Source organism: Cucurbita maxima, unplaced genomic scaffold (assembly GCF_002738345.1).
Source record: "Cucurbita maxima cultivar Rimu unplaced genomic scaffold, Cmax_1.0 Cma_Scf00065, whole genome shotgun sequence".
Taxonomy (NCBI): Eukaryota; Viridiplantae; Streptophyta; class Magnoliopsida; order Cucurbitales; family Cucurbitaceae; genus Cucurbita; species Cucurbita maxima.
This window is the reverse complement of record NW_019272081.1, coordinates 354,025-379,141: the sequence shown is the minus strand read 5'-3', so window position 1 is coordinate 379,141 and position 25,117 is coordinate 354,025. Positions and strand designations below refer to the sequence as shown.

Sequence of the window (25,117 nt, the reverse complement as noted above, 5' to 3'; positions counted from 1 at the left end):
ACTTTCCTTCCCGCCGGCCAAATTAGTCTTTTCTTCTTCTTCAGCCCTGACTGTAAACTTTCATTCATCGATAGTCTCCCTGATTTCATTCTCGTCAGGGTCCGGTTCAGGTTCAGGAGTGAAAGAAGGGGCAGGAGAAAGACTACTACTTACTATCTATTTACAGAGTGAAAGAAAAGAGAGGTGAACAAGAACTTCCTTCGAATAACGAACACATAACAAGGAGTTAAGTCGAATGAATGAATCTTATTTTTGTTTCGTCTTTCTTTACAGGAAAAGAATGTTTAAAGGGTCAGGAAAAAGCTTAAGGTTGAATAAGTAGGCAGCAGAGGAGTGAGGTCTCATTCATCTTGAGTTCAGTCTTTCCTCTTTTTTTCTTACAGTGAAATCTGGTTCAGTAGTTCAGTTCGTAAACTCTCTCTCATCTTGAGTGAAAGAATAGTGAATGGGCCCGGCTGAGGTTCAGGCTGATTCTTCTTTTCCTCCAGTTTACTGAGTGAAAGAGTGAAAGAAGTCCAATGTAGGCAGGGTTATGAGAAGAGAGAGGGGAGGGAGTAAGTAGCCAGACGAGAAAGATCCGTTCAAGAATCCATAGGTGAAAGAAGGATGAAATATGCTCTCATTCATAAATAAGGAGTCTTTGTTTACTGTGAAAGAATAAGGAACAAGAATTAAGGATCAAGATCAGTCAAAGAATAAATAGGTATAGGAGCTTTACCTTCTTCCATCAGGGAGAGTCCATTCAGTAGCGGCTTTCCCGAGTTCAATCTGGTTCATGAGTTCAGTTCGTAAACTCTTGTGTCTTAGTTTACAGTTAAAGAATCAATCAATAGGTTCCGGAGCAAATCTTTCTTGAATTTGAAGAGTCTTGAAAGCAGAATCAAAGGAAAGAAAAGAGAAGAGACCGTCAAATAGTGAAACCCGAGTTTACAGAAGAGTAAATTCATAGGAAAAGGAGAATGAATAGGAAAGGTGCGAAGTAGTGAGACCAATAGAATAGGTGAAGGAGTTAACTCAAATGAATTGAGAGTGTTTACAGTTACCGTTCGTTTCGTGAAAGGGAGAGGTGAAGGAGCGAAGCAATGAGATTGATAGGTGAATGAGCTTGACCTTCTTCTCATTCAGCCTATGTAATGTAATTACCTCCAAAATGAACCAAAAAATAGGGAGAGGAGTGAAACAGCTCGACCGATAGGGAGAGGAGTCAAGGAGAATGAATTGAATATGCTTTACCTTGTTCAATCAGTTCAAGGAAAGAATAAAGAAGGAGAAAAGCGAAGCGCCGAGGGACAGGAAATGGAATTAATTGTTTTACCGAGTTGTAGAGGTTCAGGGTTGAGGTTGAGTCTGATTTTCTTACAGTTCTAGAAGGAGAGAGCAGAGAATGAATAAGGAAAGGAGGATTGATCTTTGACAGTGAAGAAGGGAGAGTCAAAGAGTGTTTGAAGGAGAAAGAACTAACCAAGCTGTGAGACCGACAGGTGAAGGAGAAAAGAGACCGAGTTCAATCAGTCCAGGAGAGAAGCTAAGCTGCTTTACTGAGCCTCGTTCAATCAGGAAAAGGTTTAAGGTTGAGGATCATTAATCTTTCTTACAGTCGAGTAAAAGAGTGAAATCAGGTTCCGGGGACAAGAGAGTCAATTCAATCCTCAGCAGCAGTTTTACCTAGTGAATAAATAGGTTCAGGGGAAGGTGAATGAGCTTCTCTTTCTTTCATTTGTTTCGTCTTGAAAGCTGAATCAAATTCAATCAAAGAGCTACTGAATATGCTTTACCTCGTGAAAGAATAAAGAGGACCACGGGAGGAAAGATTTTGATGGAATGTCCTACTCCTACCCGAGCTTTCCGATCAACCAATCCCCTAATTTCAGGGGCATCTCTATCTTAGGTAGGGCCAGGGATCACTAATTAGTCGAATGAGCCTATCCCTCACTTTGGCCTATCATTCATTGTTGGGTCGATCCGGCTGGCAGTTCCTACATCTCCTGCGTCTCCATGGGGGCCCTTCATACAAGTTTGTTGCTAGGAGTCCCTGACGTAGAATCTCTCATCAATAGAAGTTTACTGACTGACCTGGCTCTTCCATCGACGATCTACTGCTCCCTCTTAGTTGCGGATGCCCATGCTTTGATTCTTAAGCCCTAGCCTGAATCCCCAGTAAGTAAGATCGGAGTATGGAATTCCTCCTCGCTTCAGTCCTGTTTGAACCCGTTCCAGCAACGAAAACCCTCCTACTGCAAGGCTCTGCCCGCCCTTCCCTTCTCCTAGAATCCACTCTGGGTCGGCGAAGCTGCTAGTCCAACTTCTTGAGCAGCTGAGATATTGAACAACGAACATTTGATGGAATTCCTTGCCTCACCCTGAGATGAGAGGTAAGGTCGATTTGACTCGAATCCTGGACCTGATCTTTAATCCTACACCGGTTAATGATGCGATGGGAGAAGTTTCTCTCTTTCTTATTTTGTCATCAATGCTGGCCCAGTGCTCGTCCATGCCCAATCCCATTGGACAACCCTTCGATCCGATCTGCCTGCCCCTAGCTCTATAATCCAGTCGTCTTCCCTAGTCCCATCAAGCCCTCCTTTCCAGGGCCTAGCCCTCTTTCTCAGCTCGAGTCTGAAGTTCAGCGGCTTTCATCGTTGACGAACACCTGCGCTAATAAGACAAAGAAGTGGGTGGGGGTCTATGCCTTGAATGAATGAATCAGTAACAACTAATTAGTGTAATGAGGTAGAAAGAGACGGATAGGGTGGGAATGTCCTATCAATCATTGGTGGACCTTCCCTTTACTCGGTCACGGAGCTCTCAACGGAGTTGTTTAGATTCTGGAATTCCATCTGAGGGGGTTTCGGTTCGAAGGTTAGAAAATGTATGTGGTGCGGGTTAAGCTCTCTCGACCAGTTCAGGTGAAAGCGAAGGGTGATCGAGGGTCCTCAGACATCGATATCTCTTCTCTATGTCGGGAGGTTTCTTTCGTCTCGACGAGTGTGTTGTGGGAGAGGGAGTACCTATGCCTCTGAATCGATAGGATGAGCATTCTAAGCAATCATAGGCGAAGGAGACAAGGGCGAGGCACCGAAGATGTTCGAGACTCAACCTCCATCTGTCATTAATAATCTCAATCTGCTTTTCCTATTCACTAGTACACTGCGCGCTAAAACAAAAGGGACCTTTCTTTCTTCTTATTAGGTTGATTGGTTTGTAACCCTATCCAAGGGGTCTCGCCCCTATTTCTAAGGGTGCTTATGCACTCTACTCATTACTACTAAATGACGAAGCCTTGAGCGGAAGGAGGGACTTGAACCCTCATTAAGCTATTTCCGCCAGCTACGGTAGTGGCGAAGCACTACTGAGAAATTCACGTATCATGTCGAGAGGGACGACTTATATTTTTCCGCCGGACCACTCTCGTCTCCGATCGAGCTATGAGCACGAGTAGGTAGGCGGGGGGCGGCTGGGCTGCCTTTTCAATCAATCTCAGGCCGACCCCTAATTACTAGACCAACCTGGTGCGAGTTGTAAGGAGTCTTGGTCTCGAGTCGAGCTGGGGCGTCATTTCATTCTCGTAACGGGAGTGAGTGCACCGCAAGACCAGACAAGTGACTCCCTCGCCTCCCAGCGGCGGTCTTTAAAGTTCAGTCATTTCCTAAGCTAAGAAAGCGTCATCCTCTTCTTCTACTGATACGATAATCCAACAGCTCCATGAGTCCGCTCGGAACCAGTCGATTCCTGAGCCATTCGTTCTCCCCTCTCGGTTGGCGTTTGCCAGCCACTAGAGCAAGTAAGAGAACAATCAGTGAATAAACAAGAAGAACCCATTATTACCTACCGGATTGTACACCTTTGTGTCTGGCTATTTATATGGATGTGCATAAAGAAGGGACGGGACATCTCTCTCCTTTTTTTGGGGGGTGAATNCGAAGCCTTGAGCGGAAGGAGGGACTTGAACCCTCAACCTCAGCCTTGGCAAGGCTATGCTCTACCATTAAGCTATTTCCGCCAGCTACGGTAGTGGCGAAGCACTACTGAGCAATTCACGTATCACGTCGAGAGGGACGACTTATGTTTTTCCGCCGGACCACACTCGTCTCCGATCGAGCTACGAGCACGAGTAGGTAGGCGGGGGGGGGCTGGGCTGCCTTTTCAATCAATCTCAGGCTGACCCCTAATTACTAGACCAACCTGGTGCGAGTTGTAAGGAGTCTTGGTCTCGAGTCGAGCTGGGACGTCATTTCATTCTCGTAACGGGAGTGAGTGCACCGCAAGACCAGACAAGTGACTCCTTCGTCTCCCAGCGGCGGTCTTTAAAGTTCAGTCATTTCCTAAGCTAAGAAAGTTAAATCCTCTTCTTCTACTGATACGATAATCCAACAGCTCCATGAGTCCGCTCGGAACCAGTCGATTCCTGAGCCATTCGTTCTCCCCTCTCGGTTGGCGTTTGCCAGCCACTGGAGCAAGTAAGAGAAAAATCAGTGAATAAACAAGAATAACCCATTATTACTTTGTGTCTAGCTATTTATATGGATGTGCATAAAGAAGGGACGGGACATCTCTCTCCTTTTTTTAGGGGGTGAATCGAGAGGTAATAGGTAGGTAGGCAGCAGCGGCACCTCACGAACTTCTGACTAAGGCAGTACCATCCTGCAGGCATTTTCGAGTGGATGCATACACACACGTCTTTTCTTTTGTTCATATTCCTGCGCAGTTAAGAGCCAAATTGTCCCCAAGGCCACCGCTTCTTTCTTTCTTGGATATGCTCAGTCCGGGTATAGATGCTATGACGTGAAATCCAAGAGATTCTGATTATCCTTTCATGTTCTCTTTAATGAGGTCGCCTCATATTTTCTTTAACCTAATTAATCAGCCCCGGGGGAGAATGGTGAAGGAGATGTATTACGGCCTTCTCCTGTTCATCAACTCTCACCTCATTCTTCTAAAGTTGATGTTACGGATTAGCCCCACTCTTCAGGCCAGCAGCTTTGCTCAGCATCTTCTGCCGATTGTCAGCCTGTTCAGTTGACCTCAGAGGATTCCAGTCACCTTGCACAACATCTTTCTTCTCGGCGGCGAAACCACTATGTTGTTGCCCAGGATAGGACTACTCCAGAAGATCAGCAGTCGGGACCAGTTGCTTCCCTTCCAGTCGCTTCCTCAGATTCTGGATCCCTCTCTCAGGTTCGTCGATCCTCTCGACCTTTCCCGTTGCAGAATTTGAGTCTTTAGAAAGAGTTTTTCCCAAGAGAGCTTACCTCATGCCAGTTCAATCTTCTCATTCACCTGAATCATTTGCTTCAGCCTGAAATCATTCTTGCTGGAGAGATGCTATGCAGGAAGAAGGAAAAAAAGAAGAAAGAAGACTGGACTGAGTCTTATTGCCGGAAACAAGCCATTGGCTGCAAGTAGATTTATAAGATCAAGCATAAAGCATATGGCTCGCGTCAGAGATACAAAGCTAGCTAAAGGATTCCTTCCAAAATCTTGAGTCGACCCCCTTAAAAGATAGGGGAAAGATTTGCCCGCTAAAACACCATTCGTGGCATTCTTGCCTTGGCTGCAATCAAAATGCCCTGATTTCAATCAACTTGACATGAAGAATGCCTTTCAACAAGATAAGGGAAGCGGGGATCCGCAAGAATATCTTTCTATTCAGCCTCTAACTCCAGGCTGATCTTCTCCTAGGAATCCTATAACTTGTTTGTTGGTATACAAGCTCAAGAAAACTATTTATGGATCTATATGCTTCGATTGGCTAAAGCAGGCACCAAGAGCTAAGAAGGGGGCCCTGCTTGAAGAAATTTAGCTTGTTTCTCACTGCTTGATTTTGGATAAAGGGTTCCGGCTATGGTGGAACCGTGGGGATTCTGAGATTTTGTTTGTCGACGTCATGGTTGTTGCCTCATCCTTCTTTTATACGTGAAACATTCTAATCGGGAATGATTCTTCTCTTTGATTCGATTTCATCAAGGAGCTTGACAACCAATTTCTCTCTCTCTTTCATCCGTTGTATTACTTTCTCGGCATGGAGGTATCTCGCTCTACCTCTGAACTTCGCCTAACCCAAACAAAGTATACTAAAAAATGGAATTCTTATCTCGTCGAGACTGCCCTACGCTACGCCCGGCAACTCATCAAGCAATTTCTTTGCGCTTTCATTTCAGTGATGAGGTCCTAAAGAGGGAAATAGGGCTCCTATTGACTAAAGGTGGATTCTTCGCTTTCCTTTTGAATGAAACTATTCAACCCCTACTCTTAAAAAGGCAGGCTGCCCTGACGACCGACACTCTACCTCGGGCTTTTGTTCTTGGTCGGAATCTCATTTCCTGGAGCGCTAAGAAGCAGCCCCTGCCTCACCTCTTCAACATCTATAAAAAAGCCTTTCCCCTTTGATTCAATAATAATAAAGTCAAGTCAAGCTTTTTGAAGCAAGCTGCTAGAACGCTCCCGCGCTTTACTAATAACAAAGTCAAGGCTCTGATCATCAAGAGTAGTTTTCAGATACAAAAAAGAAAGAAAATATCAACATTTGTCTTCTGACTTTCTGTTTTCCAACAGCAATTACACATTCCCTCAGCCTTCAATCATATATGTACCAAATTCTTCCTTTTGGAAGAAAATTCTATGCGAGGACCCAATCCACCAACTATCTGGAAATGTTGGCAAACAGGGCCAACGTAGTGACCAAGACTACCTTTTTCTGATCATCATGGCTTTTTGTTTCCCTTTACTCAGAACTCAAAACTCAAGTGACCTTTCTTCTTGTAGGACCAACACTCTCTATCTATGTTTTTCAGGTCCTTCTCAGTGCTTATTCTTTGTTTTGAAACATATTCTTTTGCGCAGCATTAGTCTTTTCAAACTGCTGTTCAAATCTCTTTTCAGTCGGAGCCTAAAGAAAATGGGAGGATCAATCATAGAACAAGGAGGAGTTTCACAGGAGAGAGTGGTTGTCAAAGACTCAAATGACTGAAGCGGACTTCCCGATCACTGATCACTCTTTTGTATAGGGTTGACTCTTCTATAAATTCTTTGAGAATCTTCTTCATCTTGTCTAAGTGCTGATACACGCTCGTCCCCTCAAGCATCTTGCTTGGAAAAAACCGTTGCCGAAGAAAATGTTTACCATTGTCACTGACTCATACATTCCCCTAAAGAGGTACAGGGGAGTCTCCCATCTTTCTCATGTAGACTCAATGTCTCCCACTGAAATGAGTACCTTATCCTTGACCACCATTAGCACAGCTTCGAAGAATTTTTTGTTTCTTGTCTACAACTATCGATGCTGTTCATATGCTTTATTTTGTTGTTTGGCTACAACAACATCACTCACTTGATTGAAGAAGTCATTAGCGCCAGATCTGCGTCTCTTTTCTCAAGAATGAAAAAAAAGGATCCTGTTCTTTGAGAAGCAACTGCATTCTCATCTTCCAAACATATACATTTAGAGGTTCCATTCCATTTTGCGATCCTTGACAATCGTGTGCGTTAATGCAATAATCATATCAACAACTATAGATCCAGAAGATTGTATCGCTACCATATTTGCATAACCTGGACTCTCATACCAGATGATAACCATCTTTAGCTAAAAGAAAGAACAAATTGATAGGAATGTGCAGAGTTGAGACCTGCTGTTTTTGAGTGGCAGTAAATGAGAAAGAGAGTTTGATTTGATTCGAAAAACGGTATCTATATTGATAGAAATATCTAAAGTGTTTCAAATATGAAAATAGAAAACTCTTTGAGATCACTCTACTCTCTCTAGACAACGGATTTCTTGTGTGTATTTGTTTGTGCCCTGCATGTTTTCTATTAAAACAGCATGCTTTCCCTGAATTTGTTTGTGCCCTGCAGATGGAGTCCTTTTAAAAGACCCAATCCCCCAAGGGGCGTGTCTAACTACCTCATGGATAGCATCCACAAGACAATTCGCCTAGAAATAGATGCATCCTTTTGCTATCTCTCACGACCCCCTAGAAAATTGGAAGGTCACAAACCGCCCTCTACAGTTTCTAATGGGAAATGGTGCTAAAGCAGGACCCGTGACTACGAAAAATGACTGCTCAATCAAGACTTGAGTCATCTTGGAGTAAGTCAAGCCACATACTCAACAACGTCTCCCTTCGTCTGAACTGTGGAATCGAAACACAAACGAATAACTTTAAAGACTGGATCCGCAGATCTACGTGTATTACAAAATGCGGGTTTTCTTCAATCAGGTTCTCAAGGAACTTCAAAAGACCAAACGATTGAATCCCAAACTCTTTCTGGCGGAACCTCCCGAGTTTTGAGAGAAAAACCACGATTTTAGCGAGATTAGAAAATGTTTCAAAGCGGCGAAACCTCGAGATACTTTTCAGTTGTCTTCTGCGAGTCTGAGACCTTACGACTACTTGATATGATATGGAACCACTACAAGGGGAGTAAGATTCGGATTACCTTGTTGATCAAATATCTCAAGGCAAGAACATTGTTTGAGATTCGAATCACTCCACAAGCAAGATCGATCATGTCTAGCTTGAATGATTCTTGTTGATCAAATATCTCAAGGCAAGAACACTTCCATGAGATTCGAATCACTCCACAAGCAAGATTGATCATGTCGAGCTTGAATGATTCTACATGCAACCTAAACTACATAGAATTGCAAAGAAACTTAGCCATTGGCTAAAGAAGAGCACAAATGCTTCTTTTTACTATATTTTTCAAGTCTCTTACACATACAACATACATGGCTTTATATAGCCTCAAAATGAAACTACTAAAGTATTCATACCTAATGGCCATAATTAACCATTATGTAATTGTAGCCTATAGTAAATAAAGTCTTAAAATACATAAATGAAATACAATAACTCTAAATTGTAACCCACCCAAAATTTATAACAATCAAACTTCATTCTTCTTCAATGTGGCATGAATTGAAACATCTTTTGATAATTTTGACAACCTTTTCTTCATATCTTCATTGAAGTATATTGTATGATTGATGTCTTTTGGTTCATATCATTCTCCACTTCTTCAAGAGGATTCGTCCTCGAATCTATTTGTGAAACTTTGCTGCAAACAATAAGTTATGGAAATACAAAGGACCTCACAACACTCTCTCACGTGTATACACTCAAGGAATTTTAGGCCACTCATTTACACAAATGAATCTCTCATCCTCACCTCTCAAATTTTCTAGTAGAGCCCATATTTGATTTTTTTTTTTATTTTGGGTCGATTAAAAACTAAAAAGATAAAAACAAATTGAAAAGAAATGCAAAGGAAACATATATCCGATCTTGAGCCTTAAGCTCTGATACCAAATGATATGATATGGAACCACTACAAGGGGAGTAAGATTCGGATTACCTTGTTGATCAAATATCTCAAGGCAAGAACATTGTTTGAGATTCGAATCACTCCACAAGCAAGATCGATCATGTCTAGCTTGAATGATTCTTGTTGATCAAATATCTCAAGGCAAGAACACTTCCATGAGATTCGAATCACTCCACAAGCAAGATTGATCATGTCGAGCTTGAATGATTCTACATGCAACCTAAACTACATAGAATTGCAAAGAAACTTAGCCATTGGCTAAAGAAGAGCACAAATGCTTCTTTTTACTATATTTTTCAAGTCTCTTACACATACAACATACATGGCTTTATATAGCCTCAAAATGAAACTACTAAAGTATTCATACCTAATGGCCATAATTAACCATTATGTAATTGTAGCCTATAGTAAATAAAGTCTTAAAATACATAAATGAAATACAATAACTCTAAATTGTAACCCACCCAAAATTTATAACAATCAAACTTCATTCTTCTTCAATGTGGCATGAATTGAAACATCTTTTGATAATTTTGACAACCTTTTCTTCACATCTTCATTGAAGTATATTGTATGATTGATGTCTTTTGGTTCATATCATTCTCCACTTCTTCAAGAGGATTCGTCCTCGAATCTATTTGTGAAACTTTGCTGCAAAAAATAAGTTATGGAAATACAAAGGACCTCATAACACTCTCTCACGTGTATACACTCAAGGAATTTTAGGCCACTCTGTTTGCACTCATTTACACAAATGAATCTCTCATCCTCACCTCTCAAATTTTCTAGTAGAGCCCAGATTTGTTTTTTTTTATTTTGGGTCGATTAAAAACTAAAAAGATAAAAACAAATTGAAAAGAAATGCAAAGGAAACATATATCCGATCTTGAGCCTGAAGCTCTGATACCAAATGATAAGAAAAGGAACCACTACAAGGGGAGTAAGATTCGGATTACCTTGTTGATCGAATATCTCAAGGCAAGAACATTGTTTGAGATTCGAATCACTCCACAAGCAAGATCGATCATGTCTAGCTTGAATGATTCTTGTTGATCAAATATCTCAAGGCAAGAACACTTCCATGAGATTCGAATCACTCCACAAGCAAGATTGATCATGTCGAGCTTGAATGATTCTACATGCAACCTAAACTACATAGAATTGCAAAGAAACTTAGCCATTGGCTAAAGAAGAGCACAAATGCTTCTTTTTACTATATTTTTCAAGTCTCTTACACATACAACATACATGGCTTTATATAGCCTCAAAATGAAACTACTAAAGTATTCATACCTAATGGCCATAATTAACCATTATGTAATTGTAGCCTATAGTAAATAAAGTCTTAAAATACATAAATGAAATACAATAACTCTAAATTGTAACCCACCCAAAATTTATAACAATCAAACTTCATTCTTCTTCAATGTGGCATGAATTGAAACATTTTTTGATAATTTTGACAACCTTTTCTTCATATCTTCATTTCTTCATATCTTCATTGAAGTATATTGTATGATTGATGTCTTTTGGTTCATATCACTACTCGACGCAAGTCCTTATCTCGACAAAATCCCCTTAAAGTCTCCTCGACTATTCTGAAATCAAACTACTCGACGCAAGTCCTTATCTCGACAAAATCCCCTTAAAGTCTCCTCGACTATTCTGAAATCAAAAAAAGCCACCCAACGACCTCTCATGGATTGAGTTACATAGTGCCACCCAGGTTTGGAACTCACTTTTGAGAAGTGAATGTGCACGCATGCATCATAACCTAATTGGTCAGAGTTCCAAGGGGACATAGAAGAAAAATCAGATATTCTTTTGCCTTTGTAAGAGAGAAAGAGTCAAAACAAAGGGTACGCTCTAACGAAGATTTGCTCGGGGCTGTTCACTTTCATTTGGTCGCCTGGTATCTTGAATGAAACCTCTTTGCTTGCGGAGTGGAAATGTCTGAGAGAGCGCTTGGCGAAAGAATCGTGTGGCGCGGTGAAAGGTTGAACGTTGGGGTTTTCGGCCCCCCTCCCCTGGTCTTCACCTAATTGTCAAAGAGGTGAGTTGAGTATCCACTCTCTCGTGCCTTTGCTTGTTCCTGTTCGTCTATTCGGGACGGGGCAGCCCACATACCTGAAGAGAAGAAGAGAGGGGGGTGGTTCCTTGATATTAAGGCGTCAAGGCGGTCGAAGAAAAGAAGGCCACAAGTGGAAGCAACCGATGCTTTGGTCATTCACCTTCCTTGCTGCCAGTCTGTGCTTGCTCTCATGCTGGCAAAAGCTGGGGTTTCGGCCGGTTTTACCTACTATTGGATTTGAACCAATGACTCTCGCCGTATGAAAGCGATACTCTACCGCTGAGTCAAGTAGGTCAAGCTGAGTAAAGTCAGAGAAAATAGACCCCTATAGGATAAGAGAAAGCCGCGCAACCAGAGTTCCCCTTACTATACTATACCCGGAGTTCCCCTTACTATACAAGGGGGAGCAGAGCGCTAAGAAAGAGAAAGAAAGCATTATCACTATACCGAAATTCAGCTACGGCTAGCACGCTAAGATCAACCACTTGGAGAACGTGGAGCCTTTCTTTCTCGGTCGTCTGTCTTTCTCGTTGTGGATTCCGATTCATGCGGTCGTTCTCCGCTGCATTCGTCTTTTCACTCCCCACTCTCCACCATAACAAAATGTTTCCACTATATCTCAGGAGCGTCAAAGGAAGGCGGGTCCATGTAGGCAAAAATGAACTAATTGGGCATACTACAATGGATCAGTTCATTCAACAAGATCCGTTCGGATCGGACCAGGATGAATTGGATTGGTCTGACCTCTCGCTCGGATGTCAGACTCTCCCGCCACTGTCAGATGTCCCATGCCACCTTTCGTGAACAGCTTCGAAAATGAATGAATTGTGATATAGCGCCGAATAAGCCACAGCTCTATTCCCGACTCGAAATCTATCAAGGACTTGTTGGGAGAGAAAAGAGGGAGCCCTATACCATACATCCTTCTGCCTCGGGACGACTGCACGTTACATCATAGCAGCACGACAAAATGAAGGCGGAAACAAAGGCCCTTGACTCGAGAACAAAGCAAGGGATTGAGCAGCGCGAAAGCCACGAGAATACACCTGACACTTTCATTTGCATTTCCAAATCGAAAGTCAAGACGTTAGCGCCTTAGAAAGATTGCAGGGCGTTGAGGCTTGAATAAGAATCTCGAAAGGGCTTTTGCAGCTTACTCTGCTACAGCAGACCGTTAGGTTAGCAGGGTGCCCCGGTTTGGGGACTTGAAGGACTTAGTGCCATGACAAGGGGTATCAGAGCCAAAGGTTCGGCTAAGCCATGGCTAGTGGGAAAAAAACCGTAGGCTAGTGTCCTTGAAGAGGCTGGGAGCAGACTCGTAATCGTGTGGATGCCTTGTTACACAACAAACAGAAGGGACAGATTTCGAGCGAGCGGGTTGCTTCTCCGGAGAAAGATGCGCTGGTTAGGCGGACCAAAAGACTTAAAGAAGGCAGAGCGTGAAGTGCAATTAGATCCATTTTGAGGAGGAGTTTTAGGAAGAATGGAGGGGGAGGGTTCTGGTTGTGGTCCGACATGTTGATGAGCCTCAAGCAAACAGGCTACAACCTACGCCAAAATGGCCAAGACTGAGGGGAGGGGCAGAACAGGCAGCTAGCCTGTTAGATTGAATGAAAGTACTTAGACAGGGGGAGTCGAGACCAGGAAAAGAAAGAAAGGGCAAGAGCCTAAAGTCTCGAAAAGGCAAGGACTCCAAGAAGAAGCCAAGCCTGAGGCCAAGAAAAGCGAGCTCAAGATCAGGAGCCAAAGAAGCAGACCGAGAAGAAAGAAGAAAGGCTGAATCTGCTCCTAGCCCTAAAACAAAATGGAAAGAGTTCCTTAAATTGGATTAATCTCGTCCAACTGGAAATGATAACAGAATGCATAGGTCATTAGAAGGAGTTCCAATAAGCAGATAAACATTAGAAGGAGTTCCAATAAGCGGATAAATAGAGTATACCACCTTACTCCTCTATGAATGAGGGAGAAAGCAAATGGAAGAACCCGCGGATATGAGAAAAACTCAATCAAATTCATTGTTAGCCAAGGTGTGGTAAAGACAAGATAAACTTTGACCAGACGTGCTCGGAATCTGTTTCAATCTGGGTAAAGCTGCTGGGTGGGATTACCTCACTCATTCCCTTCTGTAGGTCTGTTTGCTCCGGAACCGATATGACCTGACCTGAACTTTACAGTAAAGAAAAGAAAGAAAAGAGAATTGAAAGACGAAAGCAAGACAACAAGACAAGATGAATTAGACTGATCCTGTAAAGACCATGAATTTTCAAATTCTATCTTCTGTCTATTTTTAGGGATATTTTTGAGGTCAAAGAGTTTTTTCGGCCCTTGTTCAAGACTGAAGGGAGACTCAAGCAAGACAAGATTCATTCTCCTTTACTGTGTTTGAATCAATAGGGGAAGGTTCTTCTCATTCAGCCAGCCAGCCGGCCGAGGGGAAAGGGCAGAAGCCCGAGCAAGCCAGACCGAAAGAAAGAAGCCGACCCATTTTCAAGACTGATTTCACTCTTTAGGACCATTAATTATCAAATTCTATCCTCTGTCTATTTTTTGGGATATTTTTTAGGTATTTGAGGTATTTTTGGCCATTTTCCCCTATTTTTGGGGCTAAAAGAGTCCATTTTCCCAGATTTCCCACTTTTTCGTGTAAAGACCATTAATTAAAAAACTCTATCTTATGTCTATTTTTTTTGGATAAAATGCTATCCTCTGTCTATTTTTAGGGTCATTTTCGTCTATTTTCCATGTATATTCGTTCAAAATAGGCTAAATAGGACTTATTTCACTCTTTTTCTGTAAAGACCATTAATTCATTTTTTCTATCTTCTGTCTATTTTTTTTGGGATAAAATCGATGTTTTACCCTATTTTTTTTTTGGCTATTTTGGGCTATAGATAATTAACTATTAAGTCAAGACGAAACTCAAGATTCTAGAGAGTGAACTCCGGAACCTTTCAAAAAGAGAGAGATGAATGAGACTGAACGTATCCTCTTCTCCTCTCACTACTTACTCATTCAGCTTTTCATTACCTTGCCTTCTTTCACTCCTGAACCTCGGGAGCCTGAACTATACTATTCTTTCACTTGGTAAAGCATATGAAATTCATTCGTTCTCTTCTTTTGTTCATTATTCTTGAACGGATCTTTCTCCTCGAGCTCGAGCTACTTACTCATGAACCTCGTAAACTATCACTCTTTTGACTCTCTCTCCTTCTTTCACCTATTTATTCTGGAACTGATCTTGATCCTTTCTTTCTTTTACTCGACTGTAAGAAACAAGCAAGAATTCTCCTATTTATTCAAACACTCAGGAAAGCTGCTAATGTACTTTCCCTGAACCTATTGATTCTTGAACGAGGTAAACTGGATGGAGGATGATTCAAACACTCTTTGACTCTCCCTTCACTGTCAAAGATCAATACGAAAGATGAATGAGACAGATTTCACTCTTTGACGATATTCCCTATTTTTGAGGTCATTGAACGAGGGAGGGTTGAACTAAACTGGGTAAGTAAGCTGGCTGAGAATCAGGTCAAGCTCCTTTGACTCTATTATTCCCTGACCTTTCAGTTCGAGTTCGTTATTCGAAGAAGGGAAAGCCGAAAGAAGAATGAGAGTTTACAGGAAGGAAAGACGAAACCTATTAGGGAGAGGAAATCAAAGACAGACTCCTTCTCCTGTAAAGACCATTTATGATTTAGTTGATGCTTCATATAAATGTCAAGTTTTGTCAGAGCTTTTTCACTAACAGCTGCATAGAAAATTCATTCTTTTGATGCTCCATATAACTGTCAAGTTTCGTCAGAGCTTTTTCACTAACAGCAGCTGCTGAAATAAATTCAATTTACATTTTCCCGGGATTTTGGGCTATTTTTGGCTAGAGGTAATTAATTAATAGTGAAAGAGACCGAAAACCTGAACCGGAACCGATATTACCTGACCTACACCTATACCTGACCTACACCTATTTCTTCTTTCACCTATTCCGTAAACTCCTTCTGACCGAACCAGATTGAACGAGGTAAACTCAATCACTTGAAGAACTGTAAACAAAGCTGAAACAAGAATGAGACGAAACCTTAAACCTTTGACTGATTGAACTGTATGTAAGAAAAGAAGAAGAAAGATGAATGAGACTGAAGAAGGAAAGACGAAAGATTAATGATCATTTCTTTACAGTGAAATCTGGGAAGGAAAGACGAAACATGAATGAAATCCAGAACCTGATTGAACGAGTTTACAGTGAAAGAACAAAGGGAGACGAAAGAAAGACAAAGACTCCTACTTCGTTCACTCTTTTTCGTGTAAGGACCATTTATTAGAAAATCGATGCTTTCCCCTATTTTTTGGGCTATTTTAGATGAGGTAATGTGAAATTAAAGGCAAGAGAGAGACTGAGACTGAACTCTTGAACCAGATTGAATGAATTTACGAGACTATAAACACGAAAGATTCATTCTTGATCTTCTCCTTTGACTATTTATTCTTTCACTATAAAAGATCAATACAACACTCCTTCTTATTCATTCTTGATCTTCTCCTTCACCTTCTTTCACTCCTGAACCTCTGCAACTCTGTCTCATTCATTGCTTCGCTCCTTCGTCTCCTGATACCATTCTGTCACCTTACCTTAATCAATCCATTCTTTTGTTGCAGTTGATGGAGAAGCTGCATTCATTGTTGGAACTGGGTTGGAACGCCACGTGGCTTGAGATTCTGGGGTTGCCCAACTAGTTTTGATGAAATACAAGATGCTCTGGTTTCAGGGAATCCCTAAAAAGCCCAGGTCGGTCAAGACTGGACTAAAAGTAGGTGTGGTTGCAACCAATCCAATAGTGCTTCTTACAGAGAAGTGTTTCAAGTCATTCGATTAAGGGCACTAGCTACCCTTTCTTTGTCTAGATTTGTAACGGGACGCAGGAAACTCCATCTATACCACAGCTTGAGACGAGACACGGGAGGCAGCAAGCGTAGTTTACGGAGCGGGAGTCATAGTTCCAATAGCGAAGGAATTAGAATGGCGGCCGCAAAGGATACGGAGCGTTAAGGCTAATGGTACTACTAGTCAACTACACACTTGCAGACTCTTTCTGCGCTGACTGAACTTGCTTCGTAGATAAGGCTCATTCCTTCGCATGCTTCGGGCGAAGCTAGGGTCGGATTCCCTCTCCTTTCTTTACAGTCTCGTATATTCTCGGATTCCCTCTTCTTTATACTGTCGCCCAGGTAGGGAAAACTCTTAGATTCTCGACGTTTTATAGAGTTTTGATTCAAATCCCGACTCAACCCCTCACCCTGCCTGTACCACAACCACTCATTATCCCTTACCAACTACCTTCTGTCTACAATCTGGATAAAGTTCCTTGTAATTAAGAAAAAGGATACGGAGAAGAGAGAAAGGAAAAGGGAAGGACAAAACGGATGCTTTTCTCAAGGCAATCGGAATAGAATGTGGCCGAACAGCTTAGCAAAGTCCCTGCCCATCTGGAGGTGCACCCCTTTCCATTTAGAAGGATATCAAAAGGGGTAAAGAGACAAGAAAATGGAGAACTCCCAAATCAAAGTCATTGGATTTGTTCGTACCATTCTGTCATCGATCACTGTTGGGTCGGTTGGTGAGTCACCCCCCAAAAAGCATCGATCAAAGTCAAGCATATATGATTTATGAAATGATCAGCGGTCTCATTTATGCTATGCCCTGCATCGTGTTCGTCTGTCTTTATTGAGCTTTCTTCACTTTAGCGCCATGTACTTTGCTTCGCTTTCTATTTATAGAAGAGAGAGACCATTGTCTTGAGAGTGAAAAGCAAGCGATAGAAAGTCTCGTCCCTCGCGCGTTCGCGCGAACTACTCTCAAATGGTGATCTAATGATCTCATTAGTGAAAGAAGGACCAACGACGATCCTATCCTAAAGGAGAAGGAGGAGTAGGAGAAGTCTTCTTTGAAGATCTAGTAAGAAATCGGACAATTATGCCATTCGGAATCCGTCTTCTACAGAGGGAAAGCCTGTTACGAGTAAGTGGAGAGGAAAGATCTCCAGAGATTCTGATCTCATTCCATTCCAGTGGCTCGACCAGTAACCAATGGCGCAAACTCAAAAATCCCTGGTTTCCCAGTAGAACCCCATTTCGACCAAGTTGTTGCGAAACCAGCAAAAATCAGCGGTTTTACGCACAGCTTGCTCATAGTGCATGTCCCACTTGTATATTGTATTTGGCCGAAGAAGCATCGGACAGGTTGGGGTTATTACCTTCTTAGAACTCTATAGACCAAGATCTGCTTTCATTATATGGGCAATACCGATCGACTTTAGTAGATCATATGGATGTAGAAAAAGCTTCGGATTTGAATGAATTGGAAACATCTCTTTTCCATTTCTATTTACCCAGTTCATATCTTTCTTTCGTCTGTTCCCGATTAGGAATTCTATCTCGGGATACCACCTAAATATCAGAGAGGGTCAAATAGGTCGGGAAGAAAGAGTCTGAGGTCGGGTCGGACGACATACATCTTGGTTGGTTTCACCACCACTAGAGATTGGACATATATTCAATCTTTATTCGGTGGGAAAGAGATTATTATTTCATTTCAATAGTTGCAAGACCAAAACAGGGTGCAAAAAAGCGAAAGCCCAGATTTGCACTTCCTCCCAGATACACAGTTTACATACCCCGCTCAACATTCTTGTAAAACAATCGAATCTAGGGTCCGGAGGCAAATTAGCCATTCAATCTTGTAAACTAATCGAGACCGCAATTGGAAAAAGAGAGACGAACGGGGAGGAATAACCAATCGATGAAGGAACATGAAACCATTCTGTTTCAATAAAGGTACAAGAAAGGGTTGGGGGCAATGAAGTAGGTGAAGTGGTTGGATTTTGCGAGCTGTTCCAACCATGGCTGGATGTGATTCCAAGAGCCGAACGAGAATGAATACCACACATCAGAGTCAAGACCAGGCTCCCTAATAGAATGTTTAACCGATCCATTTCGGATCGATCGAATTGGTATGGAAGTTTGAACATGGGAAAACCAGAGAAAACACAACTGATTTGAATAACCCGGTGGCCTACCAATTGTAGAAGTAGGATCTTTGGCAAGCAATAAGCACTTAAATAATACAATTCGAGTGTACCATCTTCTTTCTCATTTCGAGGAAAGGGTGGGGAGGAAAAGGAAACAACGGAGGGATCCGAATCGGACCTAAATGGGAATGACATGAAAAGTCTTTTTCAAAACCTAGCATTAAGGGCGTTACGACGATATACGAGAGGAATGGAGAAAAACTGGTGATTGGTGTGGAGGGGAAGATCCGTTTATGATATAGTGCAAGAAAGAGTCGTCTCATTTCCTGACTTCTTCGTTCTTTCAAATTCATTCACTTCAAGGCTGGTTCTAAACGCCGCGTAACATCATCTTCAACCAACCTCCACCGCCTTGTCTTATCCCGCCCTTTCGGTGCGTCCACTAAAGAATTGATTCTACACTAAATAGCTGCAACTATACGCTTACTAAAAGACTGACTTAGGTTAGCAGCGTGAAACTAAGAAAGAGAGATGTGCCTAAAGCGGCATGCAAGCAAACAGTGCACGCTAAGAGAAAAGGGGAGAGATGTTCGAAATTACTATCACAATCAAGCCGCCCCCCTACCCTATCTGTCAAACTCTAAAAGGGCCCATCACTTTGTTCGTACCTTCTTGGCTTAGGCTTCCAACTGAACTGACTTTATGGCCTTGCGCCGCTAGCAGAAGCTAAGCACTTGAAAAAGGGGGTTCGATCTTGGAAAGGTGACCCACCGAAGATAGGAGCCCTTTAACATGTTTACGAAAACCTCTTAGAGAAAGGGGGTTCGATCAGTAGAGGGGACTACTTTGCCTCCCCAGAAGAAAAAGAGCCCCGCTGGATGACTGATCCCGTTGATCATATAACTGGGAGGGAACGTGTCACATTAGATGTGAACGTTCAAAGATGTCCTCTAATTACCACGATGAGGCTGGTCCCCCTTTGATTTTAGTAGACTAAGCTATGAATATGAATGAAGAAATGAATGTCGGACTCTTTCTTTCACTGCTAACCCCAATCAGTTTCAACATGCTGATACTTGCCCTTTCGTCGAGCCCTGAGCTTGTGGTCCTCCTTTTAGTGTGGGTTCCATTGGATGAATTTGTCAAGTCAAGGTCAAGGTACGTAGCAGCAAGGATGGTGCATCACCTATTTCTCGTTCTAGCTCGGGAGCCAAAACGAAAACACCGGCTACCTACTGTACTGAACCTTCGACCAGGTATTCTACCCTTCTCGAATCGGAACCAACCACCCCACTCTAATAATAGGAGAAAGGAAAACGCTCGAACAGTTGAGCGGCCAGCAACTTTCGTACACAGAGATAGATTCATTCTTCGTACCTGGTCCAACTTCACAAGCCTTCGCGGGTTGGGCAGAAGTCTTCTTTGGTAATACGGAATTTGACAAAGAAAAGAGAGTGCTCGACCAGAACAACGGCCAACAAAGACCCTAATTACATATAGCTCCTCCCCTTCCCTGATTTAAGGCTTTAAGAACCGGATGGCTGCTGGAAAGAAAGACGACCTCACCTTATCGTAGATGGTGTCAGTGAGAGCCACTTTAAAATGCCCCGTTGACCTTCTTTTGTGGATAGAATCTTCAATGAGTAGAAAGAAGCAACCTGACTAATAAAGGTGCTTGTTGAGTAAGGCCGGCTTTCGAGCCCAAGCCCCTTGTTTGTATAGGTTGAGTGCTTGAGCGCATCTTTCTCATATGGAGGGAGAAAGGCTTTCCTTGAGTTTGAAATCAATAAGGGGTTAGCGAGGCCATTTTCTTGCGGGAGTGCTAATGTGCACCCTGACATTTTCTTCGCTTGCTCTATAGTACGAGCCTCATACGGAGCCGCGCCCCTTGAATATGATGAGAAGAAGAGGGGCCGCCCTCTTTTCTTTTCTGCATCAATCCTCCCACCTATTTTTCTTTTTTGGGGTGTATAGCTCAGTTGGTAGAGCATTGGGCTTTTAACCTAATGGTCGCAGGTTCAAGTCCTGCTATACCCAAACCTACCTTACACGAGACTCTTTTTAAGGATGCGTAGTAGCGTTCAAAGATCACTCTTTGGCCTTTAGATTCACTTCTCTATTTGGGCGTGATCTTAGCAGATGAATAGTTGTTAGAGTAGAGAGGCACCAAAGGTGATAGAAAAAAGCAAATCTTCATCCTATCCCTTTGTCCTCAAGCTCGAACTCATAATAGTTTACGGGAAAGACGGTCGATCATGTAGTTAACAACCAGTATTTACAACAATTTCACCTTTCGGATGTAAATAACCAACCCTAATCCTCAATGGTAGTTAACAACCAGTATTAACAGCAATTTCACCTTTCGGATGTAAATAACCAACCCTAATCCTCAATGGTATACTCCTCCTCCCTATCCTGTTAGAGTTTTGCCCAAATTCTGTTAATCTTTTTCCCCAAAATCCTCATCCTCAACTGCAGAACCCCAACCATACTTTGGTCGAAACCTAACCAGATGGATAAACAGATTACTTAACCGAAACCTGATCGGGAGAGAGAGAAAAAGAAACGACTATCATGTTCCATCGCTTTCTCCAGCAATCGGCTCCTGGTGAGAACGGAAATCCGGGTTGGTGCAAACTGAGATCTTGAAGCTAAGGCTAAGGCCCTTCCTAAAGCAGGGACGTAGTTTCTTGTTCAAATTCAAAGTCTTCAGTCTCCTCCCGGGCTAAGGCTGTAGTTCCAAATCCGGAATCTTAAACAATTCAGCTTAATATAGCATAGCAGATAATCCGATTCAGCTTCACAGAAGAAAGAAAGGGGCGGAGAATCTTTCGCTTTCCTTTTGGGTTGCGAGTGCATGCGTCCACCATGGTCAGGGCTTTCATAAGTACCTTGTACGTAGTTAAGGTTCAGCTTTGTTTGGTCTTGCTTGATTCTAAACTAGACTGGAAATAACCTTATGACTGACCTAGCTTAAATTTGATGTTAATTCGGGCGGAGCGGGATAAAAGGTTTGGTTCAGGAGACAAATGAGATAGATGTTCGGAATAAACTGGATATGCTGCTGAGGGAAATACTACTGCGAGAGAGGGCGGTACAAAAAGAATTGAGTGATTCTCACCTAAGACTGAAAAGTGTTAAGGTTGGGCTTCTTTAGAGGGAAGCAAACGCGCCAAGCTAAGAACTTAACAATACCCGTCCACTTTTTCATCGACTTTTGGAAAAAAGGAGGATTTCAGCTACCTTCGAAAAACAGGGTCAACAAAGAAAGAAAATCATCAAAGGTATACATAGTAGGCAGGGAAGGAAGCACCATAAGCTACAAGCTCCCCATCAACCGCCTCGGTTCGAGGGTTTTTCCTTCGAGTCAGGTCCACTCCTTTCATAAAACAAGGTCAAAATGACCGGCTCAATGAGCCGCCTTTGAGCGGTGCTTCTCCTGTCGACTCATAGAAACTCGAACCAATCCATTTTCTTCCACTTTGAAGCATGTGACCGGCACCGGTGCTGCTGCAACGGCCATCAACGGCAACAAGTGGCGTCATCAGATTCAGATTTCTGCTTTAGGTGATTCGGGAGCAGATGCGTCTCTATCTTTGGATTCGGAGTCGGATACTGACTTCATATTCTGCAGATTCCCCGGTGTTTGCGTATGCATCTGTCGATTCGTCTTCGTATTCGGCTTTAGCTGAGACTGATCTTTCTCTAGCTTCTTCTGATTCGGCATCTTCAAGAGTTTCAGTTGAATAGGCGCACTCACTGAAGGAAGCCTTCCGACCCGTAAGAGGACTATTCCCATGGTTCGGATTGGGAAAGAGCGGGCACCGATCCTCTCTCTATTTTAACTTTCCCTCGAAAGAGCTATTGCCGGGAATAGCAGGACAAAGACTCTCTTTCATATCTTGTGAAAACCAGACTCTGGTCTTCGGCCTCCAACTATCTTTCTTTAGCTAGGGACAAGTCAAGCTAGAAGTTAGAATAGAATTGAATAAAGTAATGAATGGTCGAGATCGATATCGCCGGGCTAGTGCGGCTCGAGGAGAAGATAGGCAGCTCGACTCCTCGAGGAAAGGGCTAACAAAGGCTTGACTGAAAGGGAAAGGGTAGGGGTTGGAAAGAAAATGGGATTCTGGTTCAAGCGCTAGAAAGAGGAAAGAAAGGATTGTACACCATCAAGTATCTAGTTGCAGGGGGGACTGATTTCTGTAAGATCCGGGTAGATAAGTCAAGTTGCTCGAGGAGAAGAGGAGAGGGGTGATGAGACCGAGTTTATAGTGAAAGAAGGAGAGTCCATTCAATTAGAATAGGTTCAGGCAATGGAATTGTGAGACCATAAAGAAGAGGTTTAAGGGCGAAGCCACGAGACCATAAAGAAGAGGTTTAGGGGCGCTTTGTTTTAGTTTTCTTAACGCCTCATTTCCCTTTTCCCAAAACACTAACGAAATCGTAGTTTCCTGAAGAATGTTAACTTCTATAATCCATAGAATAAAACAGCATCTTAGGTGAAGCTAAGAGCAGTTCAGTCAGAAGCATCTACCCCGCACTCAATCCAATAAGCAAGCACATAAGCAAGACGAATCGAATCTCTTTCTCTTTCAGTATTCAAAAATTAGGTAGACAATCAGGGCTAAAGCACATACATATAGAGAGGAGCAAAAGACAGATGTGCCAGTTAGATAAGAATTTCCAGGATCCGCCGGCGGTATTTGATTGATCTTGTGTGGTACGAATGACTTTCAGAAATTCTACCCCGAAGAATACATTCTAGTAACTTCGAACTTTATTGAATCAACTGTCTTGAATGCAAGCAAAGCCCCTTTTGAAAAAAAAACTAGAAATGGGTATTAAACAAAGGACATAGTGGGATAGGTAAAACCTCTTTTTTCGAGTGAAAGGCCTTATGTTATGAGGGTCAACCTCCTAACCAAGGGCAACTAAGTGCCAAACTCTCCTCTATAATAAGGGTGGGGTATCCGAATCAACCTCCAACATCGATTCCGGATATCATGATCTTGGATCCAGGTCCAGGTACTTTTTCTGATTCTGATTCTCTTGGGTACGATACCGAAGCTAAGTATAAGTAGATGAAAACAGCTTGACCAAGAAAGAGTTACGTCAGCTGATTATTCCGCTAAGTCAGTAAAGCCGGAAAAGCCTTGCTCTAAAAGGAGCTTGGGGTGAGACCCTTCTATTAAGGAGAGTTTAGTTTGGCAGATCGACTTATAATTGCTTCGGATCTAGAATTTTTTTGGGGATTAGAAAGAGAAAGGGTAAGACGACTCTCCTCTTTCAGTCTTTCCTGCCTTGAAGAACCAGATTTTTCGGATAGGAAGGGAATGAGGGCCGAACGAAGAAAGCATTTGTCTTCTTTTCCTTTTCTTTGTTTTGGTAATCACAGGAGTCGCTCCAGTGCCTGGAAAGCGTGAGCAAGTTCTCTTTTCTCGCTCTCGGTACAAACTTGGGACACCAAACAACCCTACTCTATCCCGCTGACATGAGGGAAGTGGAGTAAGCAGGGAAGCACGCAAGAGTTATAGCTAGTCTCCTGGTTCTATTATCAGTGCGAGATCAAAATGATATAGAATATATAAGTCCCCGCCTTGTACTGTAGAAGTAAGCTCACCAGCAAGGAGTAGTGAGGAATGAATTCCAACGGGAAAAAGAAAGGAAGGAAGGTTCTTTTAAGCCGCTAACAAACCGGCTAATTCAGTATACCCAGCGTAGTAAGCTAATCCTGTAAGCAGACTTTGAGTTAGTAATCCAACCCTAAAACCAGGTTCTCTTCCTTAGTCTTGTATCCGTAAGCAGTAAATAAAGCAAAGATAGAATAAGGATGGTATAGGAATCCCCTCTCTAACGTTCTAACCTCTAAGCCAGTAATGAGTCAGCCAATGGGATAGAAAATCTCATAAGTCAGGTAATATCGTAAGCCGGGTTTTCTCTTTTTGAAAGTCCCACGGAAGAATCTAAATAAAGGGTCAGGGAATCCTAAATATGCTTGAGTCAGCGTGCTAGTTATAGTGCTAGAGCAAAAGTCAGCGTGGGAGATCGATCTCACAAGCCTATATTTCAATATGACTGTTGCGAAGCACTGCAAAAGCTAAGGAGGCTTTGATGGTAGCTAATTGAAGACCGAGACAATCTGAGCATCTGGCGAATCCAATCCGTACAACAGGTAGTTGACAAAGAAGTTCTTATTCGAAAGTCCCAGACTTGCCTACTTACTTCTGTCAATCAGTCAGACATGCCATGTTTAGGCTAATTACCCAATAGATCAACAACTATGAATAGAATAGTGTCTGAGCTAATAATCTCATTGGCTTAAATAGTCATGATCTTGCCACTATGTTAGTTGGATTCGTGAAAATAGAACATCTTCTTCTTTTACCAGTTACCCACTTTTGTCAAAAAAGTCCTAAGATTGGTAATGCAGCATCTAGAGAGATAAGCGGAGTCAGGGCCTAAAGACTGTTTGTTACCAATAGCAATAGTCAGTTTTAAAGAAGTTCCTTAACTCACTCATATCATTCTGCCTTAGGTCAAGGCTACATTTCTCTGGAAATGGAATGAACTTATTCTCAGGTAAACAATGTACGACTTCTAGCTTCAAAAAGTTCTATAACATCTCTTCACATATAAAGGATGATGATGAGGCCTGGAATTCTGTTCACTACTTGAGTTGTGATTGAGAGAGTTCCTT

General features: G+C 42.4%; 1 long non-coding RNA gene and 3 other non-coding genes across 4 annotated transcripts; 2 read left to right on the top strand and 2 right to left on the bottom strand.

Moving 5' to 3' along the window:
- Nucleotides 1–3,928: 3,928 nt before the first annotated feature.
- TRNAG-GCC lies at nucleotides 3,929–4,000 on the bottom strand. Its single transcript has one exon. It is a non-coding gene; the product is annotated as a tRNA-Gly (tRNA).
- Nucleotides 4,001–11,617: 7,617 nt separating this feature from the next.
- Nucleotides 11,618–11,689, bottom strand: TRNAM-CAU. The gene has a single exon. It is a non-coding gene; the product is annotated as a tRNA-Met (tRNA).
- A 6,357-nt stretch (nucleotides 11,690–18,046) lies between these two features.
- LOC111472116 lies at nucleotides 18,047–24,625 on the top strand. Its single transcript, XR_002715338.1, has 3 exons — nucleotides 18,047–18,262; nucleotides 20,557–20,563; nucleotides 24,518–24,625. It is a non-coding gene; the product is annotated as an uncharacterized LOC111472116 (long non-coding RNA).
- TRNAK-UUU lies at nucleotides 20,382–20,454 on the top strand. Its single transcript has one exon. It is a non-coding gene; the product is annotated as a tRNA-Lys (tRNA).
- Nucleotides 24,626–25,117: the final 492 nt, after the last annotated feature.